Source organism: Gekko japonicus, unplaced genomic scaffold (assembly GCF_001447785.1).
Source record: "Gekko japonicus isolate JY-2015 unplaced genomic scaffold, Gekko_japonicus_V1.1 scaffold2049, whole genome shotgun sequence".
NCBI classification, from domain to species: domain Eukaryota; kingdom Metazoa; phylum Chordata; class Lepidosauria; order Squamata; family Gekkonidae; genus Gekko; species Gekko japonicus.
In genome coordinates, this window is record NW_015171566.1 from 134,021 (window position 1) to 144,031 (window position 10,011).

The following is a 10,011-nucleotide window of genomic DNA, read 5'->3' on the forward strand; positions in this document are numbered from 1 at the left end:
AATGCCTTTTAATACTTGTTTAATATGTCTGTCAGCAGTTTCTAACAGTTCCTAGCAGTTCCCATTCTAGGTCCCCAGACCTAAAGCTATCCGTCTGTCCTCAACCAGGGACAGGGCCTTTTTGGCCCTGGCCCCAACCTGGTGGAACTCCCTGCCAAATACCATCGGGGCCTTGCGGGACCTTATGCAATTCCGCAGGGCCTGTAAGGCAGAGATGTTCCGCCAGGCTTTGGGTTGAGGACAGCAACGGTTTCCATCTTAGCTGGAAAGCTTTCCCTCTCCTGCTGCTTCTTACATCTGCCTGGCCCTCCTCTCCCCTGCCTGCAAAGCGGCAAGCGGTCTGAACCTGGATCAATTCGTATACGCCATCTATTTGTTTGAAAGGCATTATTAATGTTTTAACTGTTTTATCTTGATATGTTTTTATGAAAGTTGTACCTCGCCCAGAGCCCTGCACTAACACGGACTGGGCGATTAACAAACCTAATGCATAAATAAATAAATAATAAATAAATAAAATATGCACGTCGTGCAGGTTGATATACAACCCATGCATTGTTTGTACCTGCACTGTACAGAATCTATACATAGGGGGTTAGATCCCACAGAGGATTTCTGCAGACAGAAGAGGGACTGGTTTATGTCGATTTCTCCTTCTCACAGCATCCTCTTGTGGAGATACAAGCTGCAGTGAAAAGGGCTAGAGAAGGTTTAAAAAAATCTGAACCTGCCAATTCAGAGGAACTAGTAGATCATGGCAATAGATGGTTATAACATTCTTCCATTACAGCAGAATAAGGTAAAGGTTTCCCTTGCTCGAAAGCCAGTCGAATCCGACTCTAGGGTTGCAGTGCTCATCTCCGTTTCAAAGCCGAAGAGCCAGCGCTGTCCGAAAACGTTTCCATGGTCATGTGGCCGGCATAACTAAACACCAAGGCGCACGGAACGCTGTTCCCTTCCCACCAAAGTGGCACCTATTTATCTACTTGCAATTTCTTGCTTTCGAACTGCTAGGTTGGCAGGAGCTGGAACTGGAGATGGGAGCTTCACTCCGTCATGCGGCACACTCGGGTCTCGAATTGCTGAACTACCGACCTTCCAGCCTGCAGTTCAGCGTCTTAACCACTTGAGCTACCAAAGCTCCTACAGCAGCATAGCCATTAGCAATTGTTTTAAAAGCCCTCAAAACGGGAAAAGTAAGGGAAGCACACACAAAATTCCCAGGAGGACACTCCACTGCCAGTGCAAATGCCTCTGTCTTAGCAGGGCCAATGACCGCAAAACTGAGAATCCTCGCTGGGTGGATGCAGTGCATTCCTTCCTGCACCCAGACTGGAGAGGCAGGTGATGCTCAGGGGCTGTCATCTGGACCAGCCAGAATTTCTGCTTATCTTACAGGAGTGACATCTGCACATGACAGAGCATCTTCTTTTCCCCAATGAGGCGAACAAGGTGACATAGGTATGGGGGTGCTAATCTGTATGGCTCTGCAAACACCACATTTTCCTATACTAGTGATATTGCCAACTCCAGGTTGGGAAATTCCTGGAGATTTGGGGATGGGGCTTTGGAGGGTGGGGTTTGAGGAAGGGAACGGGTCTATGTTGCCTGGAGATTGGTCTAATTCCAGGAGATCTCCAGGCCCCACCTGGGGGCTGGAAGACCTATGTAGGCTGAAGGTGCATGTAGGGGTGACTTACCTGTTGCATTGAAGCTGTGGGTACATGATGCCCCAGTAGATTCTTCTCTCTTAAAAAGCACTTTCAGGAGATCCTACCTTGCAGTGGAGAAGGGGTGTGGGCGAGAAGAAGAAGAAGAAGAAGACGAAGAAGAAGAAGAACAAGAAGAAGAGATTGGATTTATCCCCCACCCTTCACTACCCAAAGGTGTCTCAGAGTGGCTTCCAAACTCCTTTCCCTTCCCCTCCCCACAACAGACACCCTGGGAGGGAGGTAGGGCTGAGAGAGCTCTGACAGAAACGGCTCTTTTTCAAGAACACCTCTTATCAGAACTACGGCTTACCCAAGGTCATCCAGCCAGGTGCAAGTGGAGGAGTGGGGAATCAAACCCGGTTCTTCCAGATTAGAGTCTGTGCACTTAACCACTACACCAAACTGGTGTAATACCCTTGCCAGGTATTTCCGCTCTGAAACTCCCCACTACCAATTTCTTTTACTGTCAACAGGGTCCCAGACCAGTACTACTAACTAGGTGAAAAGCAGCCTGGAGCCATGATGTTTCTACAAAGTGCGCTGCCGGGCAGGTTTCTTCATGGAAGAAGCAACCGACAAGGTTTTTTTATATGGCAACGCACCCCTCCCCTCCTAGCCGTTCCGGTTTGCGATCCGGATTCGTAGAAACTTCTTGGGTAAGAAGAACGGCGTTTCTTTCATTCACACCACCAGATGGCAGCAACGGACAGGGAAAGCACAGGCTGGCGTTGCACGAGGGAAAAAAGGACTCCAGGGTTTCTAGAGCGGCCAGTGGGTCCAACTTGCGGCGATGCTGGGAGATCTCTGCAAGGATCTGCAGTGTGCTTTGCATTTTTAAGTGGCACCTGCGGGACGTGCGTTAAATGGGGGCCGCAGCGGCGTGTGTGCCGGTGGGTATTCAATTCTTCCCCTCCCACGACACCACGTTTCGATCCTTTCCAATGTCCCCTCCCCCAACCAGCTGTTTTAACAGTGGGAGCACATTAATGCTAAAAGAGATTACAGGATGAGATATTCCATTTATACCGGAGATCGCCCTACTGAATATGATTCCGAGTAATTATGGCAGCGAAAATAAATATTTAATAAGTTACGCTTTTACTGCGGCAAGAATTAGACTAGCAAAATACTGGAAAGGAGAAAAAAAATCCCTCCAAAGGAAGAAGTGTTAGACAAGATGTTGACAATAGTGGAAATTGGATAGATTAAATGTTTTGTTGCAGGGAAAATAATATGAAATATTTGATCAAAGATGGAAGACCTTTTATGATTGGCTAGAGGTGACAAAAAAAGGACTCGCAATGTTATATGTATTTTGTATGATATGTGGAGATGTATGATATAAATAATAAATAAAATGTTTAAAAACAAACATACAGTGGGAACACATTCACAGTTTAATCCTAAAAACACTTTCTGGTGAGTAAAACCCACTGAATAAATGTCAGTAGGATCCTGACCTGTGCAGGATTGCACTGAAAATCTCATTAGGGCCTTTCAGAGAACCCAAGTGTTCTAGCTTCCAGATCCGCCTGCCTTAACGCCCCTTTTTTTGGTTCTTCAGTCGCACAGTCGAGTCCAACTCTTCGGGACCCCATGAACCACATCATGCCAGGCCCTCCTGTCCTCCGGAGCTCGCCTAACCTCATGTTCATTGCATCGAGCATTAACCCCTAAGACTTCCTTATTATTAACTGCTTCTTTTATTGAGGCCCCTGTCCTTCCCCACAATGGGAACCCAAAGCGGCCTACGTCATTCTCCTCTCTTCCATTTAATCCTCACAACAACCCTGCGAGGTTGTTAGACAGAACCTCTGTCCCTGGTTGTGTTTGCCCAGGCCAATTTGAGAAAACACACAAAGTAGAAGACCAAAAAAAATAATTTATTAATTAATAAAGGAAGTGGCGTGCCCACCACTTCCTGGTGATGCGCATGCCGGGGCGGGGTTCCCCCCCGGGGCCTGATTCCATGGCGGCAGCAATCGGGCCTCCAAAGCGGGGGTTTCCCCGCCCCCCGCCCCCCCTAGCCCTAGGTGTTGTATTGGCTGGCTAGATTGCTGGGCTTCATTGTGGGTTCAAATTCCTATTCTGTTTAGCTATGAAACTCAGCCAGTGGCCGTCTCTCAGCCTACCTGCCCTTACACCGTTGTTGAGAGCATAAAGTGAGCATGGGTGAGAGAGACCACATATGCCTCCAAGAAGGAAGCCTATGATTAAAACGTAATTAATAGTCTTCTCCTTTTGGAAAAAAGGTACTTTCATTTGTTTTAAGGCAGAGTGAAGCATCAGGACAATTAAAATCATAATCATTCCTCTGTTCAACGCAAGCCTTTTCCTGTCCTGTCACTGCAAGCAACACGCGGAAGTGGGTTTATGATAGCTGAGGTTTATTGTGGGTGCACCCGAACCGGCCCTCTTGACACATTTTATGGCCTCTTGGTTTCTTCAGCGCTCTGTCCCGGTAGTGGTGTTTGCGTCTTTCCTGTACCTATGCACTTCCTCTGCCCACAGTCAAGTTTTTCATGGCTTCTTTTGTGTGTGTGCGTCAAATAATGCAACGTTTTTTGGATGAGAGTCTAAACATACCCTGTTGCTTTTTAAAATTAATTACAAGACTGGCACATGTTGTCAGTTCACGGGAATGAAAGCAGTTAGAAGAGAAGGTTGTGGGGAAACAGGGCATCTTTGTGACAAATGCCCAAGAATTTTCAGAGTTTTTCTCTTCTTGTCAGGAAGTCATGGGGGGAGGAGCACAGAAACCCACCCCCCTATAACATTCCAGCCTGACTTTTCCACCCACTCCCTTTCCCCCTTTTCCCCATTAAGCCAAGTTTTGGGTACAACGGCTTCAATCCTGCTGCTGTTAATAAACATCCATCTTCCCAAAGGAGCTGCGGACCCTCGGCGGGGGAAGGGCTTGGGGGGTACAGCCAAGAAGAGGGTCCAGGAAGGAGATGAGGGTAAATCCCACCTTTTCAACAGGTCAGCATAGAATACTCTATTTGCCCCGACTATAAAGTCAGAAACAAAAGGCATAAAGGAGGGGGAAATTAAGATGTAGTCGATAACACTACATCCCCTGACGGAAATGTATGTATACTCATGTGATTTGTCAAAATTTGTCAGACCATTCAGCCAGATTTTATAAAATTGGGTGCAAAGCTGTACTAACTCCACACCTGCGGGGTTTGACAAATTATCCCTAGAACATCTCATAGAAGGAGTAAACAGAAGCAGAAAGTCATCCTGATCAAATCCCAATTTGCTGAGAAGAGACAAGATATCGTTACCAACTCTGGCATTAAAATCTCCTGCTATGATTATTTCTACATTGGGAAATTTTTGTTCTAGCTGTTCAAGGTATGCAACCAAACTACTCCAATAGGTAGACAGGGTAGATCTGTCGGAGGAGGGTGGAATATAGATGTTCAATATTATTGAGGAAGGTGCCAGCGCTGGAGGTTAGGAGCTTGGGAGTGCTCCTGGATGCCTCACTAACAATGGAGGCCCAGGTAAGAGCCAGTTTGGTTGGAGAGCCAGTTTGGTGTAGTGGTTAAGTGCGCGGACTCTAATCTGGGAGAACCGGGTTTGGTTCCCCACTCCTCCACTTGCACCTGCTGATGTGACCTTGGGTCAGTCACAAGCTCTGGCACAGCTGTCCTTGAAAAAGAGCAGTTTGTGTCAGAGTTCTCTCAGCCCCACCCACCTCACAGGGTGTCTGTTGTGGGGAGGGGAAGGGAAAGGAGTTTGTAAGCCTGTGCTGAAAGCACTGCACCGGCTCCCGATAGCATACTGAATTCACTTCAAGGTTTAAAGCCCTTTATGGTCAGGGGCCCACATGCCTGAGGGAACGCCTTTTCCCACACGTTCCCCAGAGAGCACTGCGCTCAGGGTCACAAAATCGATTGGCCTCCCAGGTCCTAAAGATGCCAGGCTGGCCACAACCAGGGCCAGGGCCTTCTCAGTGGTGGCTCCGTACTGGTGGAATGAGCTCCCAGAAGAGATCAGGGCCCTCGGGACCTTTTACAGTTTTGCAGGGCCTGCAAGATGGAGTTCTTCCACCAGTCCTTCGACTAAGGAGCCGCACCAAATAACATCAAATAACTGAGAAGTGACAGTGCCCTAGTCCTTGGCTTACCTCCAACAGCCTGTGCTGTTGCCTAACTATAGAGACCAAGATGAGCCAACCACCAATATAGATCATCTAATTACAACACTAGTATTGGTTCTGCCTTCTATAAACATTATTATGGCTGCGGTCACACGGAGCATTAGGCACGCTAGAGAGACGGAAGATAGGCGGATTTTCCGGGCGCGATCTCACTGCCACATCTGGGAAGCGTAGAGCTCCCGTGGCGAACCCGAGGCTTCCCGCCGAAGACGCGCGGTTAAAAACTAGTACCTCGGAGGTACTAGTTTCCTGTAACCGCGGGGCAAGGGCGGGCGTCTGATCACGTTTCCGGTGGTAGTTCCGGCACCCGCCCATGCCCCCTCGTATAAAGGTGTGTGTTTTTCCAACTGTCCATGGGATGCGCACAAGTACCCAACGGGGCATGCGCACACTTTGTTGTCCGGAAAACAAAACACCCGCTTGTCGCGCTGCTTCTTTGCCGCGGCGCAGGATTGTGGTGTGCTCGGCACCCCCCCTTCCACGGGACCTCCACGGTACGTCTGCTGGCGCAACCACACGTTATTTTGCTCTGGGAAAAACAGCCACGCCTCCCCCCCGCGATATCCGGCCCATGTGACCGGGGCCTATAAGTACCTGATCACTTACTAGCACTTTATGATAATGTAGAGTTCTATTACTTGTTTTAAGATTGTATATGATTTGTTACCTATATGTTTAATCTCTTTGTAAGCAGCCCTGAGCCCGCTCTGGCAGGGAGGGCAGGATATAAATTGAATAAATAAATAAATAAATAAATAGATAAAGTTATTCACGAACACTTTTGTTTCTCAAAAGTCTTCTGCACTGCATCCACAAGCATGTTTCCCCCCTGTCCTCTTCTTCCATTGCTTTCTCAACTCCTCCTAGCATGAGCTGTGCCATATTGAATCCCACAGTATCCATCACCTCTATTTTCATTCTCTCATGTTTTAACAGGTTAATTATGTTTCTATACTTTGTGGAAGATTTCACCAAATCACTTTTACTCTTAGGAACAAAGTCCTTAAAGTACTTCATAACTAAACTGAAAACAACCTGTCTTCTGAAAACAGAAAAACACAAACTGCCTTCACAAAAATCAAAGAAATAGTGACTTTACTGACCAATTTTTTAAAAAAACTGACAAATTACTGACCAAGATGAAAAAACGGACTTTTACTGATTTTACTGACCATTTTCCACTCCTGGGGACGTTGGGGCAACACTCTGGTTTGGGGGCAAAAACTGTATGGTAGAATTAGCTTCTACCATAGAGTTTTGCCCCCAAAACAGAGTGTCCTCCTCCCCCGATGTGCCTACATCAGTTCCAGGTCACATAGGCATGTTACATTCATTTCCAGCGTTCTTCCCTTTTAGAGAGGTAACTCCCCCTGCTGGCCAGTTTGCCAGTGGCAGATAGGTGGGGCCCAAAAGCGGGGGACCCCGCCTCCACCAGGGGGTCTGGCATTCCTAGTACCATCTCAGAATTCACCTACCTCATTCTGAGGCAGGCATAGACTAGGCCTCAGACCCAGCTTAAACATCTGACCGCAAGGGTGCAGTGAGTGGGTGGGGGAGATGCTGAAGCCAGTCTAAACCAAAATCTAATAGAAAGAGTAATCAATTTACTCCGAGTGGATGAGGGCCACCCCCCAACCGTGGTTAGATAGTCCAAACAGGTGTGCCGTAAAATCTAGCCGCTATGGACGGCCAGCCTGGGTGCTCTCCGCTTCTCCCCCACCCCGAAAGCATCCCCGCCGCTCTCCCTAGAGCCCCAGACTGGCTGCGGCCTCCATAGCTGGCCGGGGAAAAGCCTCCCGGCCGGCTATGTAGACCACAGCCAGCCTAGGCACTCTCTACCCCCACCAGTGTTCCCTCTAAGCTGAGTTAGTGTGAGCTAGCTCACAATTTTTTATGCTCTGGCTCACACATTTTTCTTTTAGCTCAGGAAAGATGGCTCCAGAGCAAACTAATTTATGCAGTAACCAAATCGCTCCCTCACAACTTTAATGCCAGCAGCTCACAAAGTAGAATTTTTGCTCACAAGACTCCACAGCTTAGAGGGAACATTGACCCCCACCCTGAAAACATCCCCCCACCCTCGCTGGAGCCCCAGGCCAGCTCCTTACCTTTCTGCCTGGGAAAGAAGAGGCATCACATCCAGCCCCCAGCTCCTCCAGGACCAACTGAGCGCTGCTAGGAGCTGATAGCAGGGGTTAGCTTCCGGGAAGCAAGCCCTGGCTGCCCTCCCAACCGTCTCAAGCCACCAAAGTCTCAGAAAGCAGAGGGGGGAAACCCTCCACTTTCAACGGGGGATGTGGAAGGGGTGGCAAGGCTCCGGAGCCGCAACAGAGGGCTCCAAGAGCCGCATGTGGCTCACAAGCCGCAGTTTGGCCACCCCTGATCTAGCGCAAGATATGGTCTCTTGCACTAGTTTTTGTGGTAATGCCGTATTAATTATCTAAGAACAATTGAGGTGGCCCTCACCCACTCAAAGGAAACTGATTAATGGTAGTTTTTTTAATTTACATTTTTATTGTTTTCGCACAAAAAAACATAGCAAACAAGCCCCGTATAGCCCACCCGCCCACCCCTTCCCTAATATATCACTGGTACTCTTTTTATTATATCTTGTTTTAATCTGGCCTCTTATTATAACTCCCCCCCCCTCTGCCCAAACATGCACCCCTTCCTGAAAAGCATTGGCCTAAGAGATGTACCAATGCACCTGATGAAGTGAACTCTGACTCCCAAAGGCTGGGATAAATTTTGTTCGTTTTTTAAGATGCCACCGGATACCCGTTTCATTTTGCGGCTGCTGACTAACCCAGCTACCCCTCTGGAATCTGAAATGGCTAGAAGTCCAGTAGCACCAGTAGCAAGCTTGAAGGAAAGTCTTGCAAAACCACACCCCATTGCAATGGGTTTCAAAATCTGACAACTCAAAAAGGATGTTTCCCACAGGTGATTACTCAACACCTCCACCCACCCATCTGCATTTCGGTAGCCATTCAAAGTGATAAGCCTGAAAGACAGCCATGCAGGCAGGATCCAGCCCCATCTTAATTCCATTCATAAACACAGTTGATTCACTACAGGCAATTTAGAAGGATCAAAGCTGTCTCCATCCAACTGTTGCCATCCTTCAGCTTTCTATGGAGGTGAGGCTGGAAAGTGATGGGCGAGGAAAGGCAATTTAGCAGGATTGGTTGGCTTGTGGAACTCTCTAACAAAAGATCTGGTGAAGAAGCCTACTGGCTCAGATGGATTATAAAGGAGGAGGCGGTGGCAGCGCATAACATCTGGAGGACAGGTCTGTCCTTGGCTACTGACAGCCCAAATGGGGCCACTGACTGACAAATGGTGCTGAGGACCAGAGAGTTGCTGTCTGGAGGCCCTGCTTGTGGTACCCTGTGATTGTTGCAAACAGGATGTTGGACCAGGTGGATGACTAGGGTTGCCAGCTCCAGGTTGGAAAACACCTGGAGATTTTTGGGGTGGAGCCTGAGGAGGGCGGGTTTGAGGGAGGGGGGAAAGGTCAATGGGGTTACAGTGCGGGAGGTTAGGAGTTTGGGTGTGCTCCTGGACTCCTCGTTAACGATGGAGGCCCAGGTGGCGGCCACTGCCAAGTCAGCCTTTTACCACCTGCGGCTGGCCCGGCAGTTGGTTCCCTACCTCGACCGTGATGACCTGGCCACTGTGATCCATGCGACGGTCACCTCGAGGCTGGACTACTGTAACACTCTCTACTTGGGGCTGCCTCTGTCGCAAATCCGGAAGCTGCAGCTAGTGCAGAATGCTGCAGCTAGGCTGTTGATGGGTCTTTCCAGGCGAGACCACATCCGGCCGGTGCTGCAAGCGCTGCACTGGCTGCCTATAGCATATCGGATTCGCTTCAGAGTGCTGGTGCTCACCTTTAAAGCCCTGAATGGCCAGGGTCCGGCTTACCTAAGGGACCGCCTCTTCCTGTATGTTCCCTCAAGAGCACTGTGATCAGGGAACCTTCATCGCCTTGAGGTTCCAGGCCCCCGAGCTGCGAGGCTGGCCCACACTAGATCTAGGGCGTTTTCGGTGGCGGCTCCTGCCTGGTGGAATGAGCTCCGGGAGGAGATCCGGGCCCTGCGGGACCTCATGCAGTTCCGCAGGGCC